A 14,938-nucleotide genomic window follows, 5' to 3' on the forward strand; every position below is an offset into this window, starting at 1 on the left:
ATTTTTTAACGTTTTAACAGCCATGTTTAACAATTCACTATATATATATATATATATATATATATATATATATATATATATCCCTGTATATACGTCAATGGTGCTGTGTAAAATATCAATTAAAACAGAGTACAATGGTTTTCAAATCATTGAAACCCCATATGTAATTAAAAATAGCACAAAGACAACATTTTAAATTTATTTGATTTTTCAAATGATATCCTCATTAAGAATTTGATGCCAGCAGCACATTTGAAACAGTTGGACAGGGTCATGTTTACCACTCTGTTGCATCACCTCTTCTTTTAACAACACTCTCGAAGCATCTGGGAACAGAGGAGGCCAACTGCTTGTCATTTTGAAAGCGGAATGTTTTCCAATTCTAGCTTGGTAAAATATTTCAGCTGCTCAACAGTTCAGGGTCTCCTTTGTCGTATTTTACGTTTTATAATGCACCAAACATTTTCAGTGGAAACAAGTCGAGACTGCAAGAGGCCACTTTAGCACCCGGACTCTTGTACTGCGGAACCATGCTGTTGGAACATGTGCAGAATGTGGTTCGATGTTGTCTTGCTGAAATAAACAAGGCCTTCCCTGAAAAAGACGTTGTCTACTTGGCAGCATGCTTGCTAAAAAAACCTGTATACTGTATATGGTTTAGCATTAATGATGCCTTCACAGATGTGCAGGTTAGCCATGTCATGCGCACTAATGCAGCCCCATACCATCATGGTTGCTGGCTTTTAAACTGTGCTGACAACAACCTGGATGGTCCCACTCCTCTTTAGCCTGGATGACGCGGGGTCCATGATTTCCAAAAATAATTTCAAATGTTGACAGGTCAGACCACAGGACAGTTTCCACTTGGCATCAGTCCATCTTAATTGAGTTCTGGCCCAGAGAAGGCAGCAGTGTTCCTGGATCTGGTTTCTACAGTTTCATCTGTACATGACAGAATCTCAGCTGTCATTTGTGGATGCAGTGATGAACTGTGTTCACAGACCAGGGTTTTTGGAAGAGTCCCTGAGCCCATGCACAGATGTCCACTACACAATCGTGTTTGTTTTTAATCAACATCACCAACACCCAGTAATGGTTTTTAGCCTGGTCTCTTGCATACAGCGATTTCTTTTATGATATTGTGAACTGTAGACGATGAAATCCACAAATTCTTTGATATTTTACGTGAGATAAAAAATTTTGTTAAGATGTTGCACTATTTTCCAGTTCAACCTCTCACAGAGTGGTGAAGCCCCCCCCCTGTTTACTTCAGAAAGACTCAGCCTCTCTGGAGGCTCTTTTTATACCCAATCATGTAACTAACCTGTTGCCAGTTAACATCATTCATTGTGAGATGTTCCACCAACTGTTGTCTTTTAGCATTTCACAACTTTTCCAATCTTTTGTTGCCTTTTTTGAAATGTGTGGCTGGCATCAAATTCAAAATCGGAACATCATTTTGAAAAAACAATGGCATTTCTCGGTTTTAGCATTTGATATGTTGTCTATATATTTTCAATATGGAGCGTCTGTTGATGTTTTATACATCATATTCTGTTTCTATTCACATTTCACACAGCATCCCAATGTTTTTGAAAATGGGGTTGTACAAGATGATATAGAATAGATGCTCAAAAGTATGTGGACACTCCAGCATTGTACCCATATGTTGAACATGTCATTCCAAAACTAAAGGTATGAATGTGCTGCTGTAAAAGCCTCCACTGGTTTTGGGCTTTCCACCAGATTTTTTTAACCTGGCTGCAGATATTGACTCCCATTCAGCCACACAAGTATCCTTGAGGTCCAATACTAATATAGGGTGATAAGATCTGGCTTGCAATTACTGTTCCAGTTCATCAAAAATGTGTTGGATAAGGTTGAGGTCAGGGCTAGAGAGATATCAGCTCTGATATTGACTAATTAGCTGGATCGGATATCTGATGAATGAGGCCGATCCAGCATTCTGATCCAGTCATTTCTTTTTTATTAATAGCATACATAGCAATAAAGTTACAACGATCTAGTCACCTCAATTCTATGTTTCAACACTGGTAAGGGTTTTAGATTACATTTGAAAATATCTGTTTGCAGTGCACTTTACATGGAATTGTTATTTATTCATTTTTGCAGCTAATGTACACTTATTTGTTTATAAATAATATTAAGTACATTTATATCTGTGTTAATTTTTTACATTTTTTAAAAAGGCTAAATGTTTATGTCAAGCCTGAGGCCTTCTCTCACATGGCAGTTATACGCTTCATTCATTCAACAGTAGGATCAGATCGGTATCGGGTATCGGACGATACGCTCAGCCCAGGTATCTGTATCAGATTGAATTGGGAAAAAACTGGATCGGTGCATCTCTAGTCCGGACACTTCTGTGCAGACTTTTAAAGTTCTACCACATCAGACTACAACACAAACTTTGAGCAGGGGTATTGGCATGTTGAAAAAAGGAAAGGGACAAACACAAACTGCTGTTTAGGGACTGAACACCCACACATGTGTTAACAGGTGAAGCAAAGCTAACAGGAGACTTGGGAAGATGTCATGGTTGTGTTCAGGGTTTTAAGAGTTGGAAGAACACTGGTGTATGTGGGAATATAATGCTTTATGTACATCCTGAGGCTAATGGCAATTAAAGCGTTGAACAATTCTAAACTGTGGGCAAATGTTTCTGTTACATTTAACATTTACTTAGTAAGCAAAAAGGACTTGTGGCACATACGGTAACTCACCTTTTTTTCTGATAGGCATGGCTGACTCCCTGTAAACTTGACTCTCGCTAAGGCTTCCAGCTCAGTCTTCAATGCATGGTCAAAAAGTTCTTTGTTGGTGGGATGGCAGAAAACAGGAAGGATTTTGATAAAAAATTAGCTCTTCTCCAACTACTCTGAGAAAAAAACTTTAACACATGCCGTCTACAACCACTAGGGGGGCCTGAGGGGGTATCCAGGGGGGGTCAGTGTCCAATTTGGGAAAAAATAGTTCTACAGACTAGAAGGAAATAATGTGATCACAGGTGTCTCTGTCTCAGTAATCTACACGAAGCTCAGATAAGGTCCCCTGTAGAAATGCCTCATCAAATTGTATCTGCTTTGTATGTACAGTATTTCAAGGGTCCTCGGTGTGAGAAAAATTTGGGAACCCCAGGTTTTAATACATTCTGCCTGTGATGGTTCTGTCTGGGTCCAGTTCTAAAAAACATCCTTTGGCTGAGGAGGTGGCCGACCACAGAGTTGCCTTGTCATGACTGATTCACTGCTGGGCTAAACATCCTCTCACACACAGACAGGTTTCAATAGAGATCCAAAGACAGACGGGTACCGTGAAGTCCTCACAGTTAGGTGAAGAGTGTGCAGAAAAGCTGGTTAAGTATTCCATGGAGTTGTTATGTCTTAGGGCTGGCCCGGGTTAACACTCTCACTCTGTGGAGGCTCCGTCCACAGTGACACACAGCCGGTATCGTGTGACAGTCCTGGGTCGGTCCTGTCTGAAGAGCTGGCCCACATCATTTATCCTGCCTGGCAGAGCATGTCTGGGAGTTTTTTTGCCTGCTTACAAGACAAAACGCAGGGTAAAGAGTTCACCACACTCCAAAGACGCCAAATTATTGTCGAGTTTTAAAAGAAATGTCAGTTGTCCCCACGTTTCCGAATTAGGAAATACCAGCTAACACGTTAACAATCACTTCAGAGTTTAAGGTCTGGGGGTTCAGACTTGTGGGGGCACATGTGTGTACGCCCCATGAGGCGGGAAACGGAAAAAATGAACACATATCTTACACTCCCTGTTAATGTTGCTTCTACGGATGAACATAAACATGCGTGTTGTTCATTAGTTAGCAAGCATTCATGCTAAATCACCAGCCAGCGGCGGTGCCAAATGAAATGATTTTCCAGTGCAACGCCTGGCTGTAGGAAAATACCTACCTGCCTGGCAACTATGGGAGAAAACGCAAGGCTCTCAAAGGACTCATACCCATGTGTTTTCATATTCCGGAAAATGGTGACTGAACATTTGCCGCACGTTTCCCCTGAGAAACAGCACCGTCCTCGGGCTGCCACATCTCTCTATTCTTTCACCAGGTTAGCCATCTGAACTGACAGCATCACCAACAGTTTTAAGTACCAGGAACAAGCTCGTCGCAATGAGAAACAAGACTTCCGTTTATTACTTTCAAAATAAAACACTCGTTAACAACCAAAGTACATACTGTATTTTTTGTTCATTTTATTGGTACAAACAAACACAAGTAAACAACAAAGCATATCCACGCACAAACCTTTCCGATAAAAAAAATCAAAAAACAATTAAACAAATATTACTATTATACATTTATGCAAAGAGAGCTACAATTATGGCAATAATCGTATTACAAACAAACTTTGTGTAACCAACATATTTTCTAGGATTGGTCAGATCAGTAATTTATCATCAAGTTACTAAAATGTCACCATACCTTATAGTTTTTTGACTTACTTCATTTTATTTTATACTGTCCTCATGATTTACACCAAAAGTTGTTTAAAAACGTTGATGCTCCAGATGTTGATTTGATAGGTTTGGATGATGGCGCTTTGGTTTAATTTATTATTGATAAAGTGTATGCATTTTCTGAATATGTGTCCAAAGCCTGGCACAGGAGGAGGAAACTGACAAATGAGAGAAAAACGTGAAAAAAAAAACTCCTGTGTTTATCCTCATGTACAGTGCATCCGGAAAGTATTCACAGCGCTTCACTTTTTCCACATTTTATTACGTTACAGCCTTATTCTAAATTGTATTAAATTAATCTCTGTCCTCAAAATTCTACACATAATGCCCCCCTATGACCATGTGAAAAAAGTTTTCTTGAGAGTTTTGAAAAATGTATTAAAATTAAAAAACAAAGAAATCACATTTACGTAAGTATTCACAGCCTTTACCATGAAGCTCAAAATTGAGCTCTGGTGCATCCTGTTTCCACTTATCATCCTTGAGATGTTTCTACAGCTTAAATGGAGTCCACCTGTGGTAAATCCAATTGATTGGACATGATTTGGAAAGGCACACACCTGTCTATATAAGGTCCCACAGTTGACTGCATGTCAGAGCGCAAACACCAAGCATGAAGTCAAAGGAATTGTCTGTAGACCTCAGAGACAAAATTGTCTCGAGGTACAAATCTGGGGACGGATACAGAAAAATATCTGTTGCTTTGAATGTCCCAATGAGCACAGTGTCCTCCATCATTCGTAAATGGAAGAAGTTTGGAACCACCAGGACTCTTCCTAGAGCTGGCCGGCCGTCTAAATTGAGCAATCGGGGGAGAAGGGCGTTGGTCAGGGAAGTGACCAAGTACCCGATGGTCACTCTGTCAGAGCTCCAGCGTTCCTCCGTGGAGAGAGGAGAACCTTGCAGGAGGACAACCATCTCTGCAGCAATCCACCAATCAGGCGTGTATGGCAGAGTGGCCAGGCGAAAGCCACTCCTTAGTAAAAGGCACAAGGCAGCCCGTCTGGAATTTGCCAAAAGGCCCCTGAAGGACTCTCAGACCATGAGAAACAAAATTATCTGGTCTGATGAGACAAAGATGGAACTCTTTGGTATGAATGCCAGGCGTTATGTTTGGAGGAAACCAGGCACTGCTCATCACGAGGCCAATACCATCCCTACAGTCAAGCATGGTGGTGGCAGCATCATGCTATGGGGATGTTTTTCAGCAGCAGGAACTGGCAGACTAGTAAGGATAGAGGGAAAGATGAATGCAGCAATGTACAGAGACATCCTGGATGGAGCCGATCCCAGCTGACATCGGGCGTGAGGCGGGGTCCACCCTGGACAGGACGCCAGTCTATCACAGGGCACATAGAGACGAACAGAGACAGACAACCATTCACACCTAAGGGCAATTTTTTAAGAGTCATCAATTAACCTAACACGTGCATGTCTTTGGATTGTGGGAGGAAACCGGTGTATCAGGAGAAAACCCACGTAGACACGGGGAGAACATGCAAACTCCACACAGATGCGAACATGTAACCTTCTTGCTGTGAGGCGACAGTGCTAACCACTACACCACCGTGTTGTGGACACTCTGGCACTCCTAAAGGCTTAGTTTTGGTTGTATATATTTAGGTGTCTGTATGATACTGTATGGGATGGGTCATGGAAACATGACCAGACACGAAAATAAAATTTAATCCATTCATTCATTCATTCACTCGTACTTCCCTGCAGAGTATATTTCATTTCTAACTAACTTTGGATGTAAGTCTTTCAGCCACATGGCATAATGAGGAGGTCTAGAGCCTTTGCAGATTAAAAGAATGAGGAAGCGTGCCAGGAGGTCACATTAGATTAGATTCTTGGTTTGAGAATCCTCCTACCTGACATGATCTAGTAAAAAGAACCTCCTAGTTTTCATGAACACTAAAGCAGAATGAGTACATTGTGAGTAAGAAAGAAAAACGGGCATTTGACCTTTGTAGCCTATTTCCATTTAGCAGAATTATATCTGTAGCTGCTATCTATCACACCTTACCTGTTGTGGTTTTTAAATTCATGAAGGTAATATGTGTCTCAAATACATACCTACATATTACCAAGACTTGTTGTTTTTTTTTTTAAATGAAACAGCCCATGTTCCTCTCTGGGAACCACCACCTTATCGTGGTGGAGAGGTTTGTGTGTCCCTAGCCGGCTGCTCCTGGTAGAGTCTCCCAGGAACTCTGAGAGCAGTTTGGAGTATTCGGCCTTCACAGAGACGTTGAATGGATTACTGCATGGGGCTGTAATGGTTAAAGCTAATAACATAGAAACATTAATGCTATGTGGTCAACAATAATCCTGTAACGTAAACTTGACTTTAGCTGACATTAATAAATAACAAGTATTTCTCCCAGTTTAACAGCATTGGCAGCAGATGGAGGCAGTACCGGCAAGAAAACACTTTTCAAAAAAATTTAATTTAATGAACGCCAATCTAAAAGTTAAAGGTTGAATTTGGAGAATGGGCAGAACAACTCCATTTAGTATCTCAAGATCGTAGTCGCAACAACAAAAAATAATTGCAGCAGTCAGGTTGCCAGGTTGGTCAGACCCGGCCCAGTAGCTACAGGAGACCGGAGTCTGTTTGAGTCTGTTTGAACCTGTCCCCTCCAGAAAATCACACCATAAAAACAAGTATTGGAGAGGAGTTTGACTGACAGTTAGCGTTACCCGTTCCAGCTAAGTAAAGATGAAAGTAATGTTGGCAATCAAGGAGAAACGTAGCCATTTGGGCGTGCGTTTTAATGGCGTTTCTCTCCTTTCTCTCAGTCCATGGAGTGAATGCTTGGCCTCTATTGACTCTGGTTCTTGCCCGTCTCTGCTCACTCAGCTGCTGGGACAAATGACGCCCCCTTCACTGAGGCTCCGAAGCAGCTGCAGGATTGGCAAACTCCATTTCACCCAGTGCCAGCCTACAGTAGCTGCACCCAACAACAGACAAAACTGGCAACCAGCAACGCCCAACACTATTGACCGCTACAATGGAAACAGAACGGGACAGAAAGGCATTGTCAAACTCGTCAAAAATTAAAAATATTAACTCAGACTAAATATATTTTTCATGGAAAAGCAATACTTTCATTCTGTACCCCTCAAAACGCCCAATGGGTGTATAATTATATATATTTTAAGATTCAAGATGTTTATTGTCATATGTTCAGTTAAGACAGACGTCACACTGCACAATGAAATTCTTACTTTGCACATCTCCCTGGTCACAAAGAAAGTAAAAATGAAATAAAAATATATATTTAACTCAACAGTGTCAAAAAAAATTGAATTTTAAAAAGGCTACAATAAAATTCAAGTTAAAAAAAAAAAGTACAAATGTACAGACTAAAAATATATGCACAGACTAAAAATAGAACTAAATTAAAGTGAAAAGATGGAATCTTAGAACAGATCGAAGAGCAATATTGCACGATTAAAATGAGAAAAAAATTGAGTCTTAGAACAGATCCAAACAGTAACAGTAAACATAGCTTTTAATAAAGATTTTACATATTTAAGCTTTATTTAAGCTTTAATCTTTCACAAAGCTAACATTGGCAGCAAGCTAACGGTGTGGTTTATGAAGCTGAGTCTAACATGTTTCTAACTTGACTGATAAAATTGGACGTGGTCGATCCAGCCTAGGTAATTTTCATACCACAGACATTGAATTCGGCGATGCTTATGTTTAAGCTTTGCGTGAAGTTATTAAAGCCAAATGACATGACATGGTATGATACTGCAGCAGTAGCAATGTCATCTGTGTAGTTTGGCCACTCGTGCACCAGATGTGTAAAGTTACGTGTGGCGAATAAAAAGATTGTGCACGAGTCCCAATTCTCGAGTCGAGTCTCAAGCCTTTGGGGGGTGAGTGTTAAGTGTGACTCGGGTCCGAGTCTAAAACTCCAGTCCCCATTTGTGTCTCATACAGATGTTAAAACATGCTATATACTTTTCATATGAACATTTCTGTGGTTTGCATTGATGTTCAGTGCCATCATTTTCGTCTGGTGACTGGGCTGCCAGATAAGCATGCATGATGGATTCTGAGTTTTAAATGGGATCACACTTTGGTCTGGTTTCACAGTAATTTTCAACAGATTTCCAATTGACATGTCTTTTTTTTGCCTGATTGATGCTCAGTGTTCTGTGTTTGATCTTAACTTAAAATACTGTTTGAATCTGTGTCAATTGTAAATTTAAATAGGTGCAAAAACAGGTCAACATATAGATACTCAAAATTATTTGATACACATACCTATGTATTATTTATTTGAATAATTTCAAAATCACATGAGGTAAGTGGTGGAGGGATGGCAGCTACAGGCATAATTGTGCTAAATGATAGGTGATGGTGATGAATAGGTCACAAAGGTCCATTTTTCTCTTATTCAGTACGATGTATTCATTCTGCTCATGTGGGCATGAAAACTAGGAGGTTGTTTTTATTAGACAATATCAGGTAGGATGAATCAGAAACCACTACCCAGCAGAATTACACTGAGTGTATTTTGCCAATTATCAAGTGACTCCACTTGGTCACAGCTGATGGAGGCTACAGTCCAGTGAGAGCTTGACTCTTACTGATACCACCTGGGTGAGTTGTCCCAAACAGATTTACTGCACTATAGTTGATGCTTCATGATACTCACTGGCTCTGTAGATTATTCACTGCATAAATGCCCAGATCTGTTTGTTTGGGGGGTTTGTTGTCGAGCTGTACACATTTCTAGTTACTTTTAGAGAGATTGAGTGTACAAATCTAACGATGAGGACGTTCACAAGGTATGAATTGTGCTGGTAATTTTCTGTAACTACCCTGGGATGCTTGCTGTCGGTTCTATGCAATTGTTCTATCTAATTATTGAGAATAGACTTTACTGTCCAAAGAACATCCTGAGGGAAACCAGCTGAAGTGCTGTGTTTTCATTTTCAAAATAGACATGATGCGTTATGGTCACACAGCTGCACATGAGCAGGCAGTACAATACAACACTGTTGCTTTATAATTCATGCACCAACAGAACATTTGAAAATGAAAGACGGTTTTATGATCATTGTGGGTCATAAAACAGAATGATGCGCTCTATAGCTTAATATATTTTTGCTGCATAGGATGGGGCGCCAGCACAGAGAGTTTTCTAGCATGTAGGACAGCCATTACTATGACACTGCATCACCTTTTCTCCACTGGAAGGGCTGGTTGTGGACCCCCACATGTTTTTCCCATGGAATAATTTGAGTTACACTATTTTTTTTACACTTCTAGTTTTAGTTATTTGAAAGAACTACGCAAGTAAAATATATTAGAAATATATCAGACATGAATCATGAATTATAATCCAATTTCTGAAAAACATGAATTGTCCACCCAATAAATAAAAACCTTAAATGATTCAAAATTGAACAAATGTATTTCCCGACTTGATATTCTTCACATTTTAGATTCACATCTGAACAGAAATGATTGAAATGGTGGAAAAATAATGTTTGACAAAGATTTTTCTGACTCCACGTTCATCTCTGCTCTGCTCCACTACAACACACATGAACGGGGAGTTTCTTACACAGACGCATCAGCAGGCTTTAAAAAAAGGGCTTCATATTTTCATATTCATCCATATCAGTGAATCATGCATAAAGTAGTCCCCCACACTGGGAGGAAAGGAAGATGGTGAGAAGGACTGGGGCTGAGTAGACCCTTAAAATTATGATTTACTAATATAACAGTTCAGTAAAATGATGATTTACTAATATAACAGTTCAGTAAATGATGATTTACTAATATAACAGTTCAGTAAAATGATGATTTACTAATATAACAGTTAAAATGATGATGTACTAATATAACAGTTCAGTAAAATGATGATTTACTAATAGAACAGTTCAGTAAATGATGATTTACTAATATAACAGTTCAGTAAAATGATGATTTACTAATATAACAGTTCAGTAAATGATTTACTAATATAACAGTTCAGTAAAATGATGATTTACTAATATAAGAGTGAAGTAAAATGATGATTTACTAATATAACAGTTAAAATGATGATTTACTAATATAACAGTGAAGTAAAATGATGATTTACTAATATAACAGTTAAAACGATAATTTATGAATATAACAGTTCAGTAAAATGATGATTTACTAATATAAGAGTGAAGTAAAATGATGATTTACTAATATAACAGTTAAAATGATGATTTACTAATATAACAGTTCAGTAAAATGATGATTTATTAATATAACAGTTCGGTAAAATGATGATTTACTAATATAATAGTTCAGTAAAATGATGATTTACTAATATAACAGTTCAGTAAATTATGATTTACTAATATAACAGTTCAGTTAATGATTTACTAATATAACAGTTCAGTAAAATGATGATTTACTTACATAACAGTTCAGTAAATGATTTACTAATATAACAGTTCAGTAATCAGTGATACTCTGTTGGCTGTTTAGGAAAAATAAACAGAAAGGTAAACACAGTCAATGATTCCATGTGCAGCACTTTTTGATGATATGATGAACCTCTATGACGTTGGGATTTATGGTGGCATAGGTAGCATAGCATACAGTAGTAGCATACAGGCAAAAAATTCCGATCCTGACATCGGATCTGCACACATGATCAAGCTGTCAGAAACATGGCAGCTCACCTTAGCCTTTCATTGGGCGATAGTTGTACCCAGGATTACACTTCACATGCTTTTGGCCGATCTGAATACCCCACAGAAATGGTTGTATTTTCCCAAATTGGCATGCTCCATCATTTTATTTTGAAGATAAGGTCGCGCGACTTGAGGGCGAAGTACGGTGAGCTTGACGCAGCTGTTGAACTTACCTCAGCAACGCAGAGGCTGGTCAGCTGGGCCCCGTGTCGATTGACATGACTTGACAGCCAATCGGGGTGTGAGATTTCTTGTCGCATCAGGGCGACTCAACCAATGACAAAGCGTCAGACCTGTGAAGGTGAAAATTGAAATGTTTCTGCATTAAATGTACTGTAGGAAATTTTAAAACTAGGTTAGGTTCATTCAAATTCATTCTTATTCTGACTTCCCTGACAGGGCATCGTAATATCATAATAATAATAATAATAATAATAATAATAATAATAATAATAATAATAATAACTATTATTATTATTATTGTTGTTATTGACATTAGTACCTATGTTTAGTGAAATACATTACAAAGAAAATAAAAACCCATGAACTAAATGAAATCTCAAATATAAATAGCTACATAACACGGAAACTGTATCTTAATGATGATAAGATTGTACATTTTCTCTTGTTTTATTGAGTTATATTTTTATATTTTAATATTTTACTAAGGCTTCTCAGGTATGTCGAATAAAGAGATAAAACAAGATAGGGCATGCCAGTGTCTTGTCTCTGACCTGGGGTTGGTGTTAGTAAATGGCACTGAGTTGTAGGAGGGCTTGAAAATCTCTCTCTCAAGAGTAGAGGTCATTTGTGGCCCAGCAGCAGACTCTAGTGGTTGATGGAGATATCGAATTTTGATGCAGCTGCTGCTGGGGAGGATACACAGTAAAAGAGTGAATATATCAGAACCTATGTACATACAGTTTAGAATAAATAATAGCATCAAAGCATACATACATAATAGCATGCTTCCTGGATTTTGCATCCATTCTCTTGTCACTGGTTATTGATTGCTGTCTTTCCAAAGTCCATGTTAAGCAAGGGCGTCCTATTAACATTGGTGAGGACACATATGAAGCAGGGTCTGGTGATCCTCCAACAGAAGATTTTGAGCATAAAACACTTAAAGGTTGAATATGTAGAAACTTTATCAAAAGCCATATTTTTTATAAAAAATAATACACCCATGGGGCGTTTTGAGGGATACAGAATGAGAGTATTTCTTTTCCTTAAAAAAATAAAGACTTAGACTTAGACTCCTCTTTATTGATCCCAGCAAGGAAATTAAGTTTTCAGCAGCTTACAAAAACACAAGGGAGGTATGAAAAAAAGAAATACAGTTTAAGATATCCAATAAACTCTTAGCTAAATAAATACAGAGAAAAAACAAAGCAGTAAACAATAAACTCTTAAGTAAATATATATTAGGTAGATATGAGAATACAGGTAAAATAAAAATTCACAGAAAGTTAAATCAGATAAGTTAAATGTAGAGGAAATGTATAAGATCAAATATGTATGACTGTATATGACAGAAATGAGCAGTAAGATTAAATTATTGCACTTAAGTGGTGGATAAAGTTATTGCGTTATTGAGTGTCCAGGTATGTGTGAGTAGATTATTAATTGTACAGTGAGTGGCGGCTGTGGCTTAGTGGTAGAGTCTGTCATCCTCCATTCGAGAGATCGGCGGTCGACCCCAGCTCCCCCGGTCTCACAGCCCGAAAAAGTGACGTGGCACCTCCCTCCTCTCCATGCTGTGGGCCCACCACTCGCAGGAGGAACCACTGGGGTCGAGTGCGCTGCTGCACGGGCGGTAGTGAAGGTGAGGGGCCTCGATGGACCAGACATGGGGATCAGAGGCTGGCTCTGAGGACGTGGAATGTCACCTCTCTGTCGGGGAAGGAGGCAGAGCTTGTGTGGGAGGTGGAGCGCTACCAGTTAGATCTGGTGGGGCTTACCTCCACACACAGTCTCAGTTCTGGAACCGTACTCCTGGATAGGGGTTGGACCCTATTCTTCTCTGGAGGTGCCCAGAGTGTGAGGCAGTGTTGGAGTTCACCCCGGTGGATGAGAGGGTCGCCTCCTTACGCCTGCGGGTGGTAGGGGGGAAAACTCTGACTGTTGTTTGTGCATATGCGCCGAACAGCAGTTCAGAGTATTCAGCCTTCTTGGAGATCCTGAATGGAGTCCTGCATGGGGCTCCAGTAGGGGACTCCATAGTTCTGTTGGGAGACTTCAACGCCCACGTGGGCAATGATGGAGACACCTGGAGAGGCGTGATTGGGAGAATGGCCTCCCTGATCTAAATCCGAGCGGTCGTCTGTTATTAGACTTATAGAGATCTTCAACTCACACCTCCGGCGAAGCTTTTCTAGCATCCCTGTGGAGGTTGGGGGCATTGAACCGGAGTGGGCAATGTTCAAAGCTTCCATTGCTGAAGCTGCAGCGGTGAGCAGTGGCCTCAAGGTCTTAGGTGCCTCGAGGGGCGGTAACCCTCGAACACCGTGGTGGACACCGGTGGTCAGGCTCTGCTGTGTCAGAGACAAAGCAGAACGGGACGCTGGTGACCTCAGCTGATGAGGTAATCGGGCGGTGGAAGGAGCACTTTGAGGAACTCCTTAATCCGACAAACACACCCTCTTTTGTAGAGGCAGAGCTGGAGGCTGATGGGGAATCATTGTCAATATCTCTGGCCGAAGTCAATGAGGTAGTCAAACAACTCCACAGTGGCAAAGCCCCAGTGATCGATGAGATTCGTCCAGAAATGCTGAAAGCTTTGGGTTTGGAGGGGCTGTCTTGGTTGACACGTCTCTTCAACATTGCGTTGAGGTCTGGTACAGTGCCAAGGGAGTGGCAGACCGAAGTGGTGGTTCCCCTGTTTAAAAAGGGGGACCAGAGGGTGTGTGCCAATTACAGGGGTATCACACTACTCAGCCTCCCTGGTAAAGTCTACTCCAAGGTGGTGGAAAGGAGGGTTCGTCTTATATTCAAACCTGAGATTGAAGAGGAACAATGCGGATTCCGTCCTGGAAGTGGAACAATGGACCAGCTCTTCACTCTCGCCTGGGAGTATGCCCATCCAGTCTGGAGATACTGTGGGAGGTGCTGCGGGTGTATGGGGTGAAGGGGTCATTTCTGTGGGTCATCCAATCTCTATACACCCAAAGCGAGAGCTGTGTCCGGATCCTCTGCAGTAAGTCAGATTTGTTCCCGGTGGGGGTTGGACAGGATATCGAGGCGTAGTCGTGGTTGCAGTTCCGTGGGCTGAGGATCTCGTCTCTGCTTTTTGCAGATGATGTGGTCCTGATGGCATCCTCGGTCAGTGACCTTCAGCACTCACTGGATCGGTTCGCAGCCGAGCTGGCCTGGCTGGGATAAGGATCAGCACCTCTAAATCTGAGGCCATGGCTCTCAGCAGGAAACCAGTTGATTGCTTACTCCAGGTAAGGAATGAGTCCTTACCCCAAGTGAAGGAGTTCAAGTACCTCGGGATCATGTTCACGAGTGGTGGGACGATGGAGCGTGAGTTTGGCTGGAGAATCGGAGCAGCAGGGGCGGTGTTGCAGTCGCTCTACTGACCTTTGTGACGAAAAGAGAGCTGAGCTGGAAGGCAAAGCTCTCGATCTACCGGTCAATCTTCGTTCCTACCCTCACCTATGGTCATGAAAGCTGGGTCATGACCGAAAGAACGAGGTCGCGGGTACAAGGTTTTCTCAGGAGGGAGGCT

Source organism: Echiichthys vipera (assembly GCF_963691815.1).
Source record: "Echiichthys vipera genome assembly, chromosome: 14".
Classification (NCBI taxonomy): Eukaryota; Metazoa; Chordata; class Actinopteri; order Perciformes; family Trachinidae; genus Echiichthys; species Echiichthys vipera.